Source organism: Ranitomeya variabilis, chromosome 4 (genome assembly GCF_051348905.1).
Source record: "Ranitomeya variabilis isolate aRanVar5 chromosome 4, aRanVar5.hap1, whole genome shotgun sequence".
NCBI classification, from domain to species: Eukaryota; Metazoa; Chordata; class Amphibia; order Anura; family Dendrobatidae; genus Ranitomeya; species Ranitomeya variabilis.
Genome location: NC_135235.1, coordinates 642782929 through 642804204, shown reverse-complemented (window position 1 = coordinate 642804204; position 21276 = coordinate 642782929). Strand labels below are relative to the sequence as shown.

Below are 21276 nucleotides of genomic sequence, written 5' to 3'. Positions count from 1 at the left end.
AGCCCGGCCTATAGAGAGGACGCTTCTAGGAGGCGGCGGCGGTATCTCCCGGGTAAGTGCGCTCTGTCACACTGAACCAGAAGTAGTGGGAACACTTCCGGTTTGCAGCCTGGCGCAAGAGCAAGCATGCTCAGAATGTCGTCCCCGACGCAGAAAGAGCATCCACCAGCGGTGGAGCAGGATAGCGCTGGCAAGGACAGCAGTGCTAAGGCCTCAAAGTCCACAGCAAGATCTGTGAGAAAGAGTGATCGCTTTGCTAATGGGTCTCACACTCATACTAGAAGAAGTAGAGATACAGATCTACTCAGACTCCGCACAGCGTATCCTCCTCCAAGACCGGTATGATGAATGCTTCACTGGGTGAGTGTATATAATCCTCTATCTATAAGCTGATCCCTTCCTTCTCTATCCTCTCCCCATAGGCTAAGAAAACCAGTAAATCGAAGGATAAGGAGTGCGCCCTGTGTGTACAGCCTCTACCCGATTCATATTCAAAAAGGTTGTGTCCAAGTTGCATAAATCAAACCTTACAGGACGAGGCTGCGGTTACAACCACTAATATCAGGGCCATAATTAGGCAGGAGATCCAATCTCTGGGATCAAAAAGCCTAAAAAAGCAAGAAAGTAAAAGCCTTTCCCTTGTTTCTAGTCCAGAATCGGAGGAAGGGTTAATCTGGTCCTCTAATACCTCGGGATCATCATCCAGTTCTTCTGAGGGCGGAGCATGCATTCCACTTGACAGTATAGACAATCTTATTAAAATCAGTGAGAAACACTATGGGTTGTCCAGACACTAAAGGGGTCAGATCAACCCAGGATATCATGTTCGCAGGCCTAGGTCACAAAAAACGGCGAGCCTTCACTCTCATCTCCGTCATCAAAGATCTTGTAAAAAAAGAATGGGACAAACAAGGAAAATGGTTTCTTCCATCCTCTTCCAAAAGGCGTTACCCCTTCAATGATGAAGAGTTAGCAGTTTGGTCCAAGGTTCCAAAAGTGGAAGCGGCGGTGGCTTCCACCTCAAACCAGTCATCTCGCCCTGTGGAGGATGCAGGAATCTTACTAGACCCATTAGACCGTAAAACCGAACCTCTTCTTAAAAGATCTTGGGAGACAAATACAGGAGCCTTTAAGCCCGCCATATCGAGTACATGCACCGCTAGGTCATTATTAGCATGGATAGACCAGCTGGAGCAACAGGTAAATGGTAAAGTGCCGAGAGAAAAGATCTTACAAGCATTTCCATTTACTAGAAGTGATACGGCATTTTTAGCTGATGCTTCAGCAGATTCTTTACGGCTGGCAGCAAGATCAGCGGGCCTTGTCAATGCAGCTCGTCGAGCCCTCTGGCTGAAAGGATGGAAAGAGGATGCACAGTCTAAATCTAGATTATGTAAAATCCCGTGCCAGAGTGAGTTCCTGTTTGGAAAGGTTCTTGATGACCTACTCAATAAAGCAGGAGAAAGAAGGAAGGGATTTCCTAAACAGTTTCTTCCTTCTTATAGGAGAGCGTTTAGAAGATGACCATTTAACAGAAGGAGGTCGTATGAGCCGCAAAGAGAGCGTTGGGAAACAAAAGAAACAAAACCGAAAGGTGCCTTATTCAGTAGCCCCGAAATATCTAGACGTGGTAGATACCATCAGTAATGAAATCCCGGTGGGTGGAAGACTGAAATTTTTTTTTATCATCAGTGGGAACACAACTTCAAATCAGTGGATTCTTCTCCCAGTAAAATCTGGACTAAAATTAAAGTTCTTTAAACTACCACAGGATACTTTAATTATATCATCACTGAAAGCGCCGGAACAACAAAAAGTGCTTCAGTTAGAAATTCTAAGCCTTTTGGCTAAGAATGTTCTCATAGAAGTACCAAGAAATCAGGAAGGGAGGGGATTTTATTCCCCTTTATTTCTGGTTCCAAAACCGGATGGTACTTTTCGTACTATAATAAATCTAAAAAGACTAAGTTCCTTTTTGTACGAACACACCTTTAAAATGGAATCGATAAGGTCTACTATTAAACTTTTGCTTCCTAGGTGCTTTATGACGGGTCTAGATTTGAAGGATGCATACTATCATCTTCCCATTTATACAGAGCACCAACAGTACCTCAGAGTGGCGGTAGACCTACAAGGCCGGATCCGTCACTTCCAATTTACAGCCATGCCATTCGGCCTTTCTATGGCTCCTCGGGTTTTCACAAAAGTTATGCTCGAGGTGATGGCTTATTTGCGTCATCAGGATACGCTAATTGTGCCTTATCTAGATGACTTCCTAATAATTGGACATTCAGCCTCTCAATGTAAAGAATGATTGACTAATACCATTTCATCGTTACAGGCTTTAGGTTGGATTGTGAACTTCAAAAAAATCCAGACTACATCTGGAAACCCTTCAGTCCTTCCTAGGACTAATTTTGGACTCTGTAAGTCAAAGATGTCTCTTACCAGAATCCAAAAAGTTAACCATAATCTCAAAAGTCACTATGGCAAGGTCTAATCCTCAAATGTCCCTCAGAGATGCCATGTCTCTCTTGGGTTCACTCTCCTCCTGCATTCCTCAAGGTCAAGGTCGCTGGAATTCTTTAGAGATTCAGCAGTCCTCCAACTGGAAAGAATTAAATGCGGTTTATTATGCCTTGAATTTTTTCCTTACCCAGCTCCGAGGATCTCATATCAGAATCCTGTCAGACAACACAACAGTCGTCGCATATTTAAATCGTCAAGGTGGAACGCGATCGGGAAGTTTGATGTCTTCAGCAGCAAACATCTTCAACTTAGCAGAACTCAATTTTCCATCACTCACATCTCTCCATATCAGTAGAAAACTCAAAGGCCGACTTCCTAAGTCGCCACACGCTCTGTCAGGGAGAATGGACTCTCAATCCTCAAATATTCAGTAGCATAGTGGACATATGGGGTCTCCCACAAATAGATTTGTTTGCAACCAGGAACAACAGACAGGTACAGACATTCGCCTCCATAAATGTAGCAGATCATCCAGAAATAATAGACTCGCTCTAGTATCTGTGGGACTACGATCTGGCCTAAGCTTTCCCACCAATGATGATAATCCCGTTGGTCATTAAAAAGATAAGGGAAGAGAAAGCAAGAGTAATATTAATAGCATCATTTTGGCCAAAAAGGCCTTGGTTCTCCTGTCTTCGAGCAATGTCAGTTTGCGATCCCTTGATTCTGCCAATGATCCCAGACCTACTGTCTCAGGGTCCATTCTACCATCCACAAGTAAAGGGTCTCCACCTAACGGCGTGGAACTTGAGAGTCAAATACTCACATTAAGAGGGCTTTCTCAAGAGCTAATTAACACATTACTGCTAAGTAGGAAAAAGTCTACAACTTTAATATATAGCAGAGTATGGAGAAAATTCCTCAATTTCTATAAAAAATCCTTCTCTAATAAGGTTCCTATTAAAGCCATCCTAGAATTTCTACAAAAAGGCCATGGGCTTATCAGTCAATACCTTGAGAGTTCAGGTGTCTGCCTTAGGAGCTCTTTATAGTGCTAACATAGCTGGTGACAGGTGGATAGCAAGATTCATTAGAGCATGCGAAAGATGTACACCAGTAAATATCCCACGTTTGCCGCCCTGGGACTTGAATCTAGTCCTTGATGCTTTGACTGAACCTCCTTTTGAGCCCTTACATTCTATTTCTCTAAAAAATATCACATATAAAGTAGCCTTGTTGATAGCTTTAACTTCGGCCAGAAGAGTGGGAGACATCCAGGCTCTTTCCATAGACCCTCCATTCTTAATGATGTACCAGGACCGGGTAGTTCTCAAACCAGATCCATAATCTCCAAAAATAATGGAAGCAATGGAGAATATCCTCGTAAAGCAAATAGATGAAGCTGCGACTCAAGGAGAATTCATTATTATGGGGGACTTCAACTACCCTGAAATAGATTGGGGAACAGAAACCTGCAGTTCCAGTAAAGGTAATCGGTTTTTGACAACTATGAGAGACAATTACCTTTCACAACTGGTTCAGGATCCAACAAGAAGGGGGGCACTGCTAGACCTAATATTAACCAACAGGCCAGACCGCATATCAAATATAAGGGTTGGGGGTCACTTGGGGAATAGTGATCACAAAATAATAAGTTTTCATGTCTCCTTTAATAAGATGTGTAGTAGAGGGGTGACAAGGACACTAAACTTCAGGAGGGCAAATTTCCAACGGATGAGAGAGGATCTTGGTGCAATTAACTGGGACGATATCCTGAGACATAAAAGTACACAAAGAAAATGGGAGACGTTTATTAGCATCCTGGATAGGACCTGTGCACAGTATATACCGTATGGGAATAAACATACTAGAAATAGGAGGAAACCACTATGGCTAAATAGAGCTGTAAGGGGCGCAATAAGTGACAAAAAGAAAGCATTTAGAGAATTAAAGGAAGTAGGTAGTGAGGAGGCATTAAATAAATACAAAAAATTTAATAAATTCTGTAAAAAGCAAATCAAGGCAGCAAAGATTGAAACAGAGAGACTCATTGCCAGAGAGAGCAAAAATAACCCCAAAATATTCTTTAACTACATAAATAGTAAGAAACTAAAAAATGATAGTGTTGGCCCCCTTAAAAATAGTCTGGGTGAAATGGTGGATGAGGATGAGAAAAAAGCCAATATGCTAAATGACTTTTTTTCATCAGTATTTACAAAAGAAAATCCCATGGCAGCCAATATGACTAGTGATAAAAATTCCCAATTAAATGTTACCTGCTTAACCCAGCAGGAAGTACGGCGGCGTCTAAAAATCACAAAAATTGACAAATCTCCGGGCCCGGATGGGATACACCCCCGAGTACTGCAGGAATTAAGTACAGTCATTGATAGACCATTATTTTTAATCTTTAAAGAGTCCATAATAACAGGGTCTGTACCACAGGACTGGCGTATAGCAAATGTGGTGCCAATATTCAAAAAGGGGACAAAAACTGAACTCGGAAATTATAGGCCAGTAAGCTTAACCTCTACTGTGGGTAAAATCCTGGAGGGCATTCTAAGGGATGCTATACTGGAGTATCTGAAGAGGAATAACCTCATGACCCAGTATCAGCATGGGTTTACTAGGGACCGTTCATGTCAGACTAATTTGATCAGCTTCTAAGAAGAGGTAAGTTCCGGACTGGACCAAGGGAACCCAGTAGATGTAGTGTATATGGACTTTTCAAAAGCTTTTGATACGGTGCCACACAAAAGGTTGATACATAAAATGAGAATAATGGGGATAGGGGAAAATATGTGCAAGTGGGTTGAGAGCTGGCTCAGGGATAGGAAACAAAGGGTGGTTATTAATGGAGCACACTCGGACTGGGTCGTGGTTAGTAGTGGGGTACCACAGGGGTCAGTATTGGGCCCTCTTCTTTTTAACATATTTATTAATGACCTTGTAGGGGGCATTCAGAGTAGAATTTCAATATTTGCAGATGACACCAAACTCTGCAGGGTAATCTATACAGAGGAGGACAATTTTATATTACAGGATGATTTATGTAAACTAGAAGCTTGGGCTGATAAATGGCAAATGAGCTTTAATGGGGATAAATGTAAGGTCATGCACTTGGGTAGAAGTAATAAGATGTATAACTATGTGCTTAATTCTAAAACTCTGGGCAAAACCGTCAATGAAAAAGACCTGGGTGTATGGCTGGATGACAAACTCATATTCAGTGGCCAGTGTCAGGCAGCTGCTACAAAGGCAAATAAAATAATGGGATGCATTAAAAGAGGCATAGATGCTCATGAGGAGAACATAATTTTACCTCTATACAAGTCACTAGTTCGACCACACTTAGAATACTGTGCACAGTTCTGGTCTCCGGTGTATAAGAAAGACATAGCTGAATTGGAGCGGGTGCAGAGAAGAGCGACCAAGGTTATTAGACTGGGGGGTCTGAAATACCAAGATAGGCTATTACACTTGGGGCTATTTAGTTTGGAAAAACGAAGGCTAAGGGGTGATCTTATGTTAATGTATAAATATATGAGGGGACAGTACAAAGACCTTTCTGATGATCTTTTTAATCATAGACCGGTGACAGGGACAAGGGGGCATCCTCTACGTCTGGAGGAATAAAGGTTTAAGCATAATAACAGACGCGGATTCTTTACAGTAAGAGCAGTGAGACTATGGAACTCTCTGCCGTATGATGTTGTAATGAGTGATTCATTACTTAAATTTAAGAGGGGACTGGATACCTTTCTGGAAAAGTATAATGTTACAGGGTATATATATTAGATTCCTTGATAAGGCGTCGATCCAGGGAACTAGTCTGATTGCCGTATGTGGGGTCGGGAAGGAATTTTTTTTCCCCATGGTGGAGCTTACTCTTACCACATGGGTTTTTTTTGCCTTCCCCTGGATCAACATGTTAGGGCATGTTAGGCTATGGGTTGAACTAGATGGACTTAGGCTGTGTGCACACGTAGCGTTTTTATCGCGGTTTTCTCGCGGTTTTTAGCTATAAAAACGCTATAAAACGCTAACATTAAGCATCCTATCAATTATAATGGAAACCGCAAATTATGTGCACATACTGAGTATTTTTCCGCAGCGGAAAAGATTCGCAGTAAAATACGCAGCATGTTCATTAATTTGCGAAATCGCGGCGATTCCGTGCCCATAGACTTGTATTGTACCGCTTGAATTCCGCAAATCTATAAAAAATTTGCGGAATTCAAGCAGATTTGCAGAGGTACACAGTGCGGCCTACCGGAAGTCACATGGCCATCCCATCATGCCAGGAGCATCCCATAATCCAGGAAGATAATATCCGTCTTCCTGGATGATGGCTGCCAGCATGGACTGGTATGACCGGATGGCGCTGGATGTGCCTTTCATGATTAGTGTGGTAAGTGTCTATGTGTGTGTTTTGTGTGTGTTCGTGTGTGTGGTGTATGTGGTGTATGTGTGTTGTCAGACATAGGCCGATGAGACTACTACTACTCCCGTCGGCCTATGTCTATTCCCTATAGTAGCAGCAGGCTCAGCTCGATGGGAGCAGTATTTCCCATCGAACTGTTCCTGCGTGCAAAAAAACACTTTTTTTTATATCCACGATGCCCCCCCCCTCCCTATAAACTTTCATTGGTGGCCAGTGGCCCGTATTAACCCCCCTACCCACCCCTATAAAGTTTCATTGGTGGCCAGTGGCCCGTATTAACCCCCCCACCACACCCCTATAAACATTCATTGGTGGCCAGTGGTTACCTGTGAAAATAAAATATACATACCTGTCCCCGCCGATCGCCACCTCAAATAAATAAAAAAATAAAAAACCCATACTCACCTATACGCCCAATTCCACGAATCCCTCGTCAGAAAAAATAGTAAAAAAACAAACCACAACATATACCTACCCTCCGCAGCATCCAAATAAACGAGTGTCCCACGATGATCTACAGTTTAGAGCAGCCACATAACATGCGGCTGCTCTAAACCGCGGCCGCCGATACAATGAACGGGATCGTAAAGCGATCCCGTTCATTGTATACCGAGTTCTCCCGAAGGCAGCTCGTTTGGTGGTCACTGCGGCTGCGCGGACTCACCGGCTGACCGGAGATGAACATCTCCGGTCAGCCAGAATAGTTAACCCTTTGCCGTCAAATAAAAAAATTGTCAAAAACCTGTTGTGATCAATTAATTAAAATACTTTTTCCAGATTGTGTGTTTCTTTTTAACCATTTAACTAGTATTGGATTAATAATGGATAGGTGTCATAATTGACGCCTCTCCATTATTAATCTGGCTTAATGTCACCTTACAATAGCAAGGTGGCATTAACCCTTCATTACCCCATATCCCACCGCTACAGGGAGTGGGAAGAGAGTGGCCAAGTGCCAGAATAGGCGCATCTTCCAGATGTGCCTTTTCTGGGGTGGCTGGGGGCAGATGTTTTTAGCCACGGGGGGGCCAATAACCATGGACCCTCTCCTGGCTATTAATATCTGCCCTCAGTCACTGGCTTTACTACTCTGGCGGAGAAAATTGCGCGGGAGCCCACGCCATTTTTTTCTGCCATTTAACCCTTAATTTGCCTTTAACCCTTAAAATTTAATAGCTACAGGCAATTAAAGGGTTAATGGCGGAAAAAAATGGCGTGGGCTCCCGCGCAATTTTCTCCGCCAGAGTGGTAAAGCCAGTGACCGAGGGCAGATATTAATAGCCAGGAGAGGGTCCACGGTTTTTGTCCCCCCCCCGGCTAAAAACACCTGCCCCCAGCCACCCCAGAAAAGGCACATCTGGAAGATGCGCCTATTCTGGCACTTGGCCACTCTCTTCCCATTCCCGTGTAGCGGTGGGATATGGGGTAATGAAGGGTTAATGTGACCTTGCTATTGTAAGGTGACATTAAGCCAGATTAATAATGGAGAGGCGTCAATAAGACGCCTATCCATTACTAATCCAATTTTAGTAAAGGGTTAAAAAATACACACACACATTATGTAAAATTATTTTAATGAAATAAAAACGAAGGTTGTTGTAATAATTTATTGAACCCTCAATCCATCTGAAGACCCTCGCCCTGTGACAAAGAAAAATAATAAACCAACAATATCCTTACCCTCCGCAGATCTGTTACGTCCAACGATGTAAATCCATCTGAAGGGGTTAAAATATTTTGCAGCCACGAGCTTTGCTAATGCAGTGATGCTCATGGCTGCAAAAACCCCGGAGAATGTAGTTGTAAATTTGTTCAATGACCTATATTTACCTGCATTTGTGGTGAGGCGCCCTCTGCTGGCTGTTTCTAGATCGTGGGAACTTTCATAGAAAGCTCCCAGGCTCGAGTTCATATGAGGACAACCAGCAGAGGGCGCCCTCTTATGAACTCGAGCCTGGGAGCTTTCTAGGAAAGTTCCCACGATCTAGAAACAGCCAGCAGAGGGCGCCTCACCACAAATGCAGGTAAATATAGGTCATTGACCAACTTTACAACTACATTCTCCGGGGTTTTTGCAGCCATGAGCATCACTGCATTAGCAAAGCTCGTGGCTGCAAAATATTTTAACCCCTTCAGATGGATTTACATCGTTGGACGTAACAGATCTGCGGAGGGTAAGGATATTGTTGGTTTATTATTTTTTTTTTCTTACAGAACAAGGGTCTTCAGTGACTGGATTGGGCGTAGAATAAAATACTCCAACAACCTTTGTTTTTATTTCATTAAAATAATGTAAAATAATTTGTTTGTGTTTTATTTAACCCTTTACTAAAATTGAATTAATAATGGATAGGCGTCTTATTGACGCCTCTCCATTATTAATCTGGCTTAATGTCAACTTACAATAGCAAGGTGGCATTAACCCTTCATTACCCCATATCCCACCGCTACACGGGAATGGGAAGAGAGTGGCCAAGTGCCAGAATAGGCGAATCTTCCAGATGTGCCTTTTCTGGGGTGGCTGGGGGCAGATGTTTTTAGCCAGGGGGGGGCCAATAACCGTGGACCCTCTCCAGGCTATTAATATCTGCCCTCAGTCACTGGCTTTACTACTCTGGCGGAGAAAATTGTGCGGGAGCCCACGCCATTTTTTTCCGGCATTAACCCTTTCATTTAGTAGATAGACAGCACAAATATTGTACATACACACTACTAACAATATTAGTGTGGAATATGCCAAAAAATGGTGATATGAGATGGTTTACTGTATGTAACCATGTCACATATCATGTCGGGTCTAGGAAGGAGATAGCAAAAGTCTGGAATTGAATTACCGGCTTTTAAGCTAACTACCGCTGTATGAAATATATATATAAATATATATATATATATATATATATATATGTATGTGTCTCACTAACACACATATATATATATATATATATAGATAGATATATATATATATAGAGAGAGAGAGAGAGAGAGAGAGAGAGAGAGAGAGAGAGAGAGAGAGAGAGAGAGAGAGAGAGAGAGAGAGAGAGAGAGAGAGAGAGAGAGAGAGAGAATATGTTTTTATTATTTTTGGAGCACATGGATCCATTGTATGTCCGTATGTCGGTTTTGCAAGCCTGCGAGAAAATCTCGCAGTACGGATGCCATACGGATGACATACGTAGGATGCCATGCGCTAAATACGCTGACACACCCTGCCTACGGAGGAGATATGGACCAATATTTTGGGGAATTGTCACCAATTTACGGCCGTAAAATACGGACCGTATTGTCTTATGCATATACTGCGTGTACAATGTTATGTACTGCGTGGCCTGTATTCACACATCGGGTATTCTACAAAATGTCGTGGACTGTACTACATATTATGTGGCTGCTATATACAGAAATACATATGTATAATAACTGCTGCGTTTGAATGGTGACACCATTTAGTGTACAGATTTTTTTATATTTCTTATCAAAATAATAATTTTATCAAATGTAGTGACTGGTTCTCTATCAAAATTGTAGGTAGAAAAACACCCGGAGGTCTGGGACCGTGCGAGTGAGGAGTACAAAGCCTCCGCTTCTAAACGTGATGCCTGGCCAGCCATTGTAACAGAAATTTATCCGTAGTGGCCTCATCTACCAAAAGCGGGCCAAAAACTTATTTGTAAGTATGTTAAATTCGTGTTATTTTTATTACGTATGTACTATATAATTGTCTATTTGTGTCACTTCCCTCTTTCTGTCTGTCCTTCTGTCTGTCACGGATATTCATTGTTTGGGGGTTTTGTCTTTCATGTAATCCAAGTGGCTGGTTTGTTGTGGCAAAAAGCACACAAACATTGCCACAACCAATGTGCGACGGGCTAATACTGGCGTCAATATGGCCGCTCTTTCCTCAACCCAGGTAAATTCCCGTTCCATACTCCCCTCTAGTCATGCCTCACACAGGGTTAATGACATCGTTAACAAAGCGAGGTGTTACGCACCCTGGTTATACACCTAACCCTGTTTGACAATGTTTTTACTATAGATTCTGCGTATGCAGCATCAATAGTACAAAGATTGAAAGTAAAAAATAATGAAAATAACGTTATTCTCACCCTCCGACCTCCCGCCCTGTCCTTGACAGTGCAAGCGGCAAGTTCGATGCAGCAGTACCTGTCGTGTCAGCGGTCTCTGTGAAATCACTCCACAACCTGGTCATAAAACCCCTCTGTCCAGTGCCACTTGGGATTGGTGAAACTTGTGGACATACGTGGCTGGGCAATATAGTACTTGTCCTGTGCAATATACTACGTGTTCAGGCATATTCTGTAGTAGCCGATGCGTTAGAACTGGGCCACCATCTATTTCCTTACTAATTTTTATAAATTGTTCAATTTCAGTGGAAGATGTGAAAAACCGTTGGAGATCTGTGACCGACAGACTGATGAAGGCACAGAAGGTAGAAAGTGGCAGCTCGCCCTCAAAAAAGAGGGTGCCGTTTGCAGACCAGCTGCAATTCATTTTAACAAGCAGAAATTTGCGGCGGTAAGTTATATATATATATATATTTATTGGAATTTTCCACGTTTCACAGTACTCTTGTATTGACAAAGTCTTTTTTTATTCCTTGTACAGAACTGAAGGCAATGTAAGGGCTGAAACCCCACCGGTCCAGGAAGACAACAGCCTGGAGCTGGGTGATGGAGAGGAGGTGGAGGACTATCCTATTTGCTCCTCACCAAATCCACCCTTGCCTAGGCAGTCATCCTCCATGCATGCTGCAGTTATGTCCCCCACCTGTACTGTGGCAAGTTCCTCCTCTGTGGTGGATGCGGCGGTGTTGTCTTCCGCTGTTGTTGCTGCCTCTTCCGCTGCGTCCAGCTCCTTTGTTGGGGGTTCAAGGCCCACTGGGTTGGGGTCTGGTTCTGCCCGTCCTGTGCCAATGGTTAGGGCAGCACCCAAAAAGGGGAAAAAAAAGGATGGTTCGGCTAGTGCCATTGAAGCACTCACAAGTCGAACCCTCAACATAATAGACCATTCATCTCCACAAGATGAAATGGATAAATTTGGATCTGTGGTAGCTAGCCGCCTAAGGTCCATGACATGGGACAGGCAGAGCCTGTGCATGACAGCAGTTAATGCAATTCTAATGTCTGCTGCTGTCCCATCACCAATCCCCCCACCACAAGATGTAGTTGTGGGAATTATGAAAGCATTTACTATCCCAAGTGGGCCGCCACCACCACCACCAGCAGCTGCTTCTCAACGGTTTTTCCATGCAGCACACAGGCCCGACGCTGCTGAAGCCTATAATTCAAGCCACTGTCCAACTCGTCAAAGTTCTGGGCAGAATGTTTCCCAAAACACGAGTATTTTGTCGCAAGATATGTTTCCGGGGTATGGGTACCAGCCAGAGTACCAGCAATTTTGAAGATTTAGTTCCTAAACCCCCCTGTCCTGTTGACAGGTTGTTCACAAATCCATTGTTGATGCACTTTTGTCCTGTTGACAGGTTTTGATAGCGTCCATTCTTGATGGACTGTTTTGGACAATGTTTGTCCTTGTTTTCTACAAGCTACGTCTGTTACCGACGTAACATTTTTATGTGTAGTACACATATTTTGTTTGGGAAAAAAATAATACATATATTTTTGGGAAATATGTGTGTCCGGAGAAAGGTGAATTTGTTTGGATTTCTGTCCCCAACCCAACTGTTCTGTTGACAGGTTGTTCACAAATCCATTGTTGATGCACTATTTTGTCCTGTTGACAGGTTGTTATATTGTCCATTTTTGATGGACTGTTCTGGACAATGTTTGTCCTTGTGTTATAATACCAACGTCATTTAAAGACATTTTGTTTTTATGTGTAGTACACAGTGTTATTTATGAATAAAAACTAAATTTGTATTTGCAAAAATGTCTGGTAATTTCTTATTCTAAAAAAAGGTTATTTCAATTTGCAGATTATAAACTGTGAGTAATGGGATAATAACTGTCAGTGACTAAAGAGTAAGTTGCGGACACAAGGTTTGATTTTTCAAACAAAATTCTTATTTATTAATTCCTTTTGTTTTTTAAATGATAAATATCAAAAGGACATTGAATGCATGGGGTTAGCCATCCAATCTGCTCAGCTGTACTGATGAAGAACACAAGGGCTGTGATTGCTTTGGGGTTAGCCATCCGATTTGCTCTTCTGAACAGCCTGACATCTTGATGGGGATTAAGTGTTCGATCTTCTCTGCTGTTCAGGCTGCTCAACACCAGCACAGGAGTATTGCCAGTGCACGGCACCTTCAGGACTCATGAAGTAGTCAGTGAAGGTTTCTCGCACACGCACCCCCGAGATGGATTGCCTGCCTTGACCCAAGTTGTCCACTGCAATTAATTCAGACAGCTGTGACTCATCAACTACCTCTGTGCTGTAGTCACGAACGTAGTTGTGGAGAACACAGCATGCCTTGATCACAGTGTCCACGGTCTCCGTATCTAGCTGGATAGCAGTGTGAAAGATCCTCCACTGACTACACATGATCCCAAAGGTGCATTCCACATATTTTCGTGCATGGCTCAGCCGATAGTTGAAAATCCTCCGCCGGTCATCCAGTGCCCTTCGTGGGTATGGGCGCAGCAGGTTAGTTTTTAAGGGAAATGCCTCATCCGATACCATCACAAAGGGTACAGGATGTGTGGAACCAGGCAAAGGTCTTGGGGCTGGGAGCGTTCCGCCATCTCGAAGAATTTGAAGTCCAATCTGTGATGATTGCAGCACCTGAGAGTCCCCAGAACTGCCATAAGCACCAACGTCGATGGCAACAAACTTGTAATGGGCATCAGCCACCGCCATCAGGACCACAGAAAAATACTTCTTATAATTAAAGAAGCGTGATCCTGATCTTGGTGGCTTCAGCACTCTCACATGTTTGCCATCGACAGCACCTACGCAGTTGGGGAAATTGGCCACAGACTGAAAGCCTGCTGCTACCTGCAGCCAAGTCTCCTCGGTTGGGCAAGGCATCACGATGGGCTGCAACTTCTGCCAGATGACGGCACATGTGCACCTCACAATTTGAGAGATGGTGGATTTGCCAACCCGAAATTGGAGGTGCAGGGATGTGTAGCTCTCTCCTGTGGCCAAAAACCTGCAAAAAAAAAGTTATAAAATTAGAATTTTTTTAATAACGATGAAAATATGCATGACAACATAAATAGTACGATTCATGGGCACTAGATCTGCAAACATTGTGGCGCAGTGGCAGCATTATGGCGGCACTGTGGTAGCATTAACTATGGGGCCAATGTGTGGAGTTTGTGTTTTTTTTTTTTTTTTAAAAAAAGGGCCTTACCGCAAGGTGATGAGCAGCCTTTCCTCAGCAGAGATTGATCTTCGCATGCATGTGTCTTCGTAGCTGAGATGTGGAGCCAGAATTGTCAGACGGCGATCAAATGCCAGAATCGTAAGCCGGCAAAACTGGATAAATTTCTCAGGAAAACTGAATGTAAAAAAAATAAAAAATTTAAAAACCACAGATATATAACACAACAGTGTATAACATCAATAAAAAAAAAAAAGTGAACACAGATGACAATATATCTTTTCTACCTATATCTTACCTCCTTAAATCTTGGTAAAGGACATGGAAGTGTCCCTTTTCCTCACGCTCATTAATAATGGGATGAACCCACATCCGTTTGGGACGTCTTCTACTCCTTCTCCGAGATTGCTCCTAGAGGAGAATATAGTCTTTATTATTTACACTAGATTGTGCCCCGATTCTAATGCATCGGGTATTCTAGAATATGCATGTCCCCGTAGTATATGGACAATGATGATTCCACAATTCGCGGCAGACTGTGTCCGTCGCTGATTGATCGAGGCAACCTTTATGACATCATCGTCGCCATGGCAACCATCATGACATCATCGTCGCTGTGCCCGTTTCTGATTGGTCGAGGCCTGGCGGCCTCGACCAATCAGAGACGCGGGATTTCTACTTCGATACTGTGCCCGTCGCTTATTGGTCGAGGCCTGGCGGCATCGACCAATAAGGGACGCGGGATTTCCAGGACAGACAGACAGAAAGACAGACAGACAGACGGAAAAACCCTTCGACAATTATATATATAGATGGTACTGGACAACGCATGGACAATCGCTGCTAAGGCTACTTTCACTTCCATCAGTACTGTTCCGTCGCAATACACTGGTGCCAACATACCAATGGACATTGTGAAATAAGCAGATGCAGCTTTTCTACACATCTGCTGCCCATTCTGCAGTCTGGGGAGGAGGAGGGGGTGTATTTTCTGCCACACATGAGCAGTCAAAAATGGCGGATGCGATGCACCAAGAAAGTAACATGTAGGTAAGGATTTTTCGTGTTGACGGTCTGCCAAAAAAAGACACATCGCACAATGGATGCAACGTGCGGCAAAACGTCGCAAACCATTGCAAATACAAGTGTATGGGAAAAAAAAAATCCTGCAAGCACATATGCAGGATCCGTTTTATCCAAAAACGACAGATTGCGAGGGAGCGTTACGGAAGTGGGAAGTAGCTTATCCGCAGCAACAGAAACACTGCATATCCACAGCATAGTCCGCATAGTGTGCACATCTAATGACATTATATTACCTGCTCACTGTGGTGGTGCAGCAAAAGCAGTGCCGTCAGCAACAAAAGATGGTTTTGTTGTGGCGAAAGACGCCAATGGGGCTGAACGTGCGGCATGTTGAATGCAACAAAAAGGCAAAATGGAGAAGAGGGGTTGGAACAGGAAATGACCTATTGAGAGTCTCTTTTTTTTATTTTTTTTTTACCAACTTTATTTGTTCATAAAAACGCTTAAAAAACGCTCAAAAAACGCTAGAAAAAACGCATCAAAAACGCACCAAAAACGCACCACAAACGCATGCGGATTTCTGGGAGAAAATATCAGGTTTTCTTCAGGAAAATTGAATGAAAAATCTGCACACATTCCTGAACGTGTGCACATGGCCTTAAAGTCTTCCTTCAACCTTAATAACTATGTAACTATATGTAACTATCATATCTCCCCAAAGTAGCAACAAACTGCCATAGATCTCAGGAGATTTTTCTGCCTTCCTTTTATGACAATCCATCCAATCCAGAGGAAGAGAAGCTACATATGTTGGATGTGAAAAGAGCCGTCTTAAATTATATAGAGAGAACCCAGTCCTGCAGACAGAGTAGGGTTCTGTTTGTATCTTTTCAGGGTCACCGAAAAGGCCACGGGGTCACAAAAGCTACTTTGTCCCGCTGGATCAGAGATGCCATCCATCTTGCATACTTATCAAAAGGCTGTCAGGACTCTGAACATTTTTTATTACCTTTTGTGCATTACTGCCCTTTTCCAAGATGGCGTCTTTGGTCTCATGTGCACTGTGTCTTCCTGCTATAAAACTCCACCCCAGCCTTCAGTCTGTGCTAGAGTATTCTGCCTTGCATCCAGCTCCTGACTCTGGTGTCTCCCTGGCTATATACCTGGTCCTGTGAACCTGTGTGGTGATCCTGCTACTCTGCTCTGAGTTCCTGCTGCATACACCAGTTTCCAGTAATCCTCCTTTATCTGCTGCTCGTGTTTACTTCCAACTGCATTTGCTGGACATGTAAGCTGTTGCTGCTCTGCAAAAACCTGAGACTTTTACCCAGACCTCCCTGGTAGAGCTAAGATATTATTTGAACTGCCTTATAAGCATATCTATCTGTGTTTGGACTAAAACAAGGACTTATTCGTGTCAAGTATCCTCAAGAATAATTGTGCTTCATAGACTTTCTGCGTGATTGCATTTTCCTCTGAAGTTTCCTATAGACTGCTAAGCTGCGTTTAATACTTACACCAAGTGTTGTGGACTGAGTTTCTCTCTGCACCTGTTTGAATCACCGTGTGATAATATAGACTTTACCACTTATAAAACTGTGTCCTGTAGTTGTCTTGTTCCATGCAAAGAGTCTCCTGAGTTATCCCCTATAACTATTACAGGATACTCTAGCCAGAAAAGAGGAGACTGCTGGAACAATGACTGCAGAGAGCAGATTAGTGCAGGTGTTTTCCATAATTAGATCACTGCAGAAAGACGTGGAAGGTCTGCAAAAGAAGTTTGGAAGCTTTGAACACAATCAAGTGTTTGGACAGACTTTGCAGGACTTAAGCACCCGCATGGCAGCCCAGGAAAACAAACTTGCTGGCATAGAGTCCCAGTATGGACGGGCTGTTCAGGACATAAGCACGCCAATAGCTGCACAAGCGACTTTACCCTCTGGGCAACCGCCACCAGCTAGCCCACCTAAGTTGCCCACATTCAGATTTAATGGTGATCGCGACAAATTTCGTGGCTTTGTGAATCAATGTATGCTATATTTTGATGTGCATGCTGAACATTTTCCTAATGATAGATCCAAAGTATTGTGTATAATAATGCTGCTGACCGCACGAGCGCTCGCCTGGGCGAATCCGATGATTGAGTCTCGTGACCCACGGTTAAATAACTTGAATGATTTCTTGGCTGCTATGGCATTAATGTTTGATGACCCTAATCGCCGTGCTACCGCTGAATCTGCTTTATTGTCTTTACGCCAGGCTAAATGTTCTGTTATTGAGTATGCTACTGAATTCAGGAGATTAGCAGTAGATACCAATTGGGACAGTTATTCACAATTGCCTATCTTTAAAAGGGTCTGTCTAGTATTGTAAAAGATGAATTAGCTCGATCTGAGTCACCATAAGAGCTAGAAACGTTTATACAGCATTGTGTTTGCATAGACATTCGCTTTACTGAGCGTAGGCAGGAGAAGTTTGCTGCATATAACCGTATTTCTAACTTTTTCCTTCCTTCCAAAGAGCCTGCAGGTAAAACATCTCGGGAGGCGGTGCCCATGCAAATTGATTCCGTTCAGCGCTAGCGAGATCAATGAGCGCCGGGAGCATCGCTTTCGTGAAAGTCTATGTTTCTACTGCGGCCAGTCTGACCACTTCTTGATCAATTGTCCTAAGTGTCCTAGACGGCGTAACAAGGTGCTAGCAGCAGTAGGGGAGTATGACAACTGTGATGATGAATCTGACATCTCTGAATCTAGCCTGCCTTTAAACGCTGTATTCAATTCACTTTCTATGACTTCACCCCCCAAGGAGCTTAAGGAAAAGAACTCTCACTGTTCTCTCCCTATTAAGATCCTGTGTTCAGTATAGTTGATTTCCAGTGCAGCTATGATTGATTCTGGTGCAGGTGACAATTTCATGGATATCGCATTTGCCAAGGAACATGGTATTGAAATTCAGCAAAGAACCTCTCCAATTACCATGGAAACAGTGGATGGGTCACCTTTAATCTCTGGGCCTGTGGATCAGGAGACCGTACCCCTTGAAATTTTGTTGGAGCCTAATCATCAGGAGCAACTTTCTTTCTTGATAATTTCTTCTCATTTTCCTGTGATTTTAGGCATTCCTTGGTTGCGTTCTCAGAACCCAATTATCAACTGGGAGACCAAGGAGGTTATCTTTTCAACAAGGAGCAACTCAGCGTTAACAGAAGCTGTCCCTGAGTCCAATGCTACGGAACCACATGTACAGGTATTTTTTATACCTCCAGCATATAAAGAGTTCTCTGACATCTGTGACAAGAAGAATGCAGATCAGCTTCCTCCACACAGGCATTATGACTGTCCCATTGAGCTGCTTACTGGGGCAGCTATTCCTTTTGGTAACGTATACCCTTTGGCGGCACCTGAGCTTCAAGCCTTAAAGGAGTATATTGATGAAAATCTGGCCAAAAGCTTCATACATCCTTCTTCCTCACCAGCAGGGGCACCTATATTTTTTGTAAAAAAAAGAAGGATGGGACCCTGAGACGCTGTGTTGACTATTGGGAACTCAATAAGGTAACCGTACGAAACCGTTACCCTTTGCCTCTGATTCCCGAATTACTGGAAAGAGTCTGCCATGCTAAGGTGTTCTCTAAACTGGATCTTCGTGGGGCTTATAATTTGGTGCATATTCGTCCAGGGGATGAGTGGAAGACAGCATTCAGATGCCGGTATGGACACTTTGAATCTCTTGTGATGCCCTTCAGGCTTTGTGACGCCCATGCAACGTTTCAAAATTTTGCTAATGACATTTTCAGAGATTTGCTGGACCAGTTTGTGGTGATCTATTTGGACGATATACTAATCTTTTCTGACTCTTTACAGGAACATGAAGAACATGTCAAAACTGTTTTAAGACGCCTGAAAGAGAACCATCTGTATATTAAGCCGGAGAAATGCGAGTTCCATCGTTCTGAGATACAGTTCTTAGGTTATATAATCTCTCCCCAGGGGCTGAACATGGAATCTGGTAAGATTCAGGCTATCCTTGACTGGCCGGTACCCAAGAACGTTAAGGAGGTCCAACGTTTTATTGGTTTTGCAAATTTCTACAGACGCTTCATTCAAAATTTTTCTGATATTGTCCGTCCCATTACTTCCTTGACAAAGAAGGAAAAGCCCTTTAAGTGGTCATCACAGGCTCAAGAAGCTTTTGATCGGCTTAAGAGCTGTTTCACATCAGCACCGCTGTTGATACACCCAGATCCAACACTTTCTTTCATTGTGGAGGTGGATGCTTCTGATAATGCTTTGGGGGCTATTCTCTCTCAAAGAACTGGAGAGGTCATGTTACATCCTTGTGCTTTCTTTTCCCGTAGACTAACCTCAGCAGAGAAGAATTACGACGTGGGAGACAAGGAATTGCTGGCTATTATTGCGGCTTTCAAAGAATGGAGGCATCATCTGCAAGGAGCTGCACAACAGATCATAGTGCTAACTGTCCATCGCAATTTAGACTTCCTTAGATCCGCTAGATGTCTTTCTCCTCGTCAGGCTCCTTGGAACTTATTTTTAAATCAATTTAACTTTGTTATCTCGTACCATCCAGGTTCTCTTAATGGGAAGGCTGATGCTTTATCCCGAATCCATGCTGCGGATTCCGTACCTGGAGTCCCGTCCAAGACCATTCTATCTGATGCCAATTTCATTTGAGTTATCCACGATCAGGGCTTGTGGAAGGAGTGCAGGGAGGCCTATAAGGGTGAAGTATTTCTGGCCAACCCACCTGTGGATATTAATCTTGTCTTTAAGGGTGGCATGTGGTTCAGAAATCGACGAATCTATGTCCCTGAGGTCGTCCGTCTGCAGATCCTCAAGTTGGTACATGACTCCCAAGTTGGCTGGTCACAGGGGGGTACAGAAGACACAAGAGTTCCTGAGCCGATTCTTCTGGTGGCCAACTTGCCTGAAGGATACCAAGGACTATGTTCTCTCTTGCGAGGTATGTGCTCGTTACAAGACTCATGTGGCACCTACGGGTCTTCTACAACCATTACCTGTTCCGTCCCGCCCTTGGGGGTCTATATCAATGGACTTTATTGTGGAGCTGCCTACATCGGGGGGCATGAATACAATCATGGTGGTAGTTGATCACCTGACTAAAGCTGCTCATTTTGTTCTGTGCACCGGCCTCCCCTCAGCTAAAGATACAGTGAACTTGGTTATACAGAATGTCTTTCGGTTGCATGGGGTTTCGGATGAGATCATCTCTGACTGTGGAGTACAGTTCACTTCAAGATTCTGGAAGGGGCTTTGCTCTGCACTCAATATTAATGTCTGTCTCTCTTCCGCTTACCATCCCCAGCCAAATGGTCAGACTGAGCGTACCAACCAGACGCTGGAACAATATCTAAGATGCTATGTCAGCCATCTCCAGGATGATTGGTTGGAGTTGCTGCCGTTAGCCGAATTTTCATATAACAATTTTCAGAGCGCCTCCACTAAATTTACACCTTTCTTTGCCAATCTGGGTTATCATCTGTGTATCTTACCTAGGTCTCCAATTAATTCTCCGATTCCGGCAGTAAAGGAAAGGCTGACTGCGATGAGGCAAAATCTGGAGAGTTCTGAAGGAATCCCTGACCACAGCTCAAGAACGTTATAAGAGATCAGCTGATAGATTCCGTAACCCTGCACCCATGTTCAAGGTAGGAGATTCCGTGTGGTTAGCAACTAAGAATCTGAAGTTAAATGTTCCTTCACAAAAACTTGGACAGAAATTCATTGGCCCTTTCAAGATCAACGGTATTGTGAGCTCTGTGGCCTGTCTGCTGAAGCTGCCTAGGACTATGAAGGCACATCCAGTTTTTCATGTATCTTTACTAAAGCCTGTATCTCCTAATACCTTCCAGGGACATGTTGTGCCACCTCCGCAGCCTGTGGTGATTGATGGGCAAGAACAATTTGTGGTGGAGGAAATTATTGATTCCAGGATTCGCAGGAATCGGCTCCAATATCTGATAAGATGGCAGGGATATCCCCCTGAGGAA

The 21276-nt window shown here is 43.5% G+C and overlaps 1 protein-coding gene and 1 long non-coding RNA gene across 2 annotated transcripts in view; one reads left to right on the top strand and one right to left on the bottom strand.

Moving 5' to 3' along the window:
- LOC143767341 (uncharacterized) overlaps positions 1 to 21276 on the bottom strand; it is an 855449-nt gene that overhangs the window by 815185 nt on the left and 18988 nt on the right. The gene's annotated exons all lie outside the window — the stretch shown is intronic.
- LOC143767423 (uncharacterized) lies at positions 10447 to 11884 on the top strand. The gene is made up of 3 exons (XR_013213710.1): positions 10447 to 10580; positions 11302 to 11446; positions 11537 to 11884. It is a non-coding gene; the product is annotated as an uncharacterized LOC143767423 (long non-coding RNA).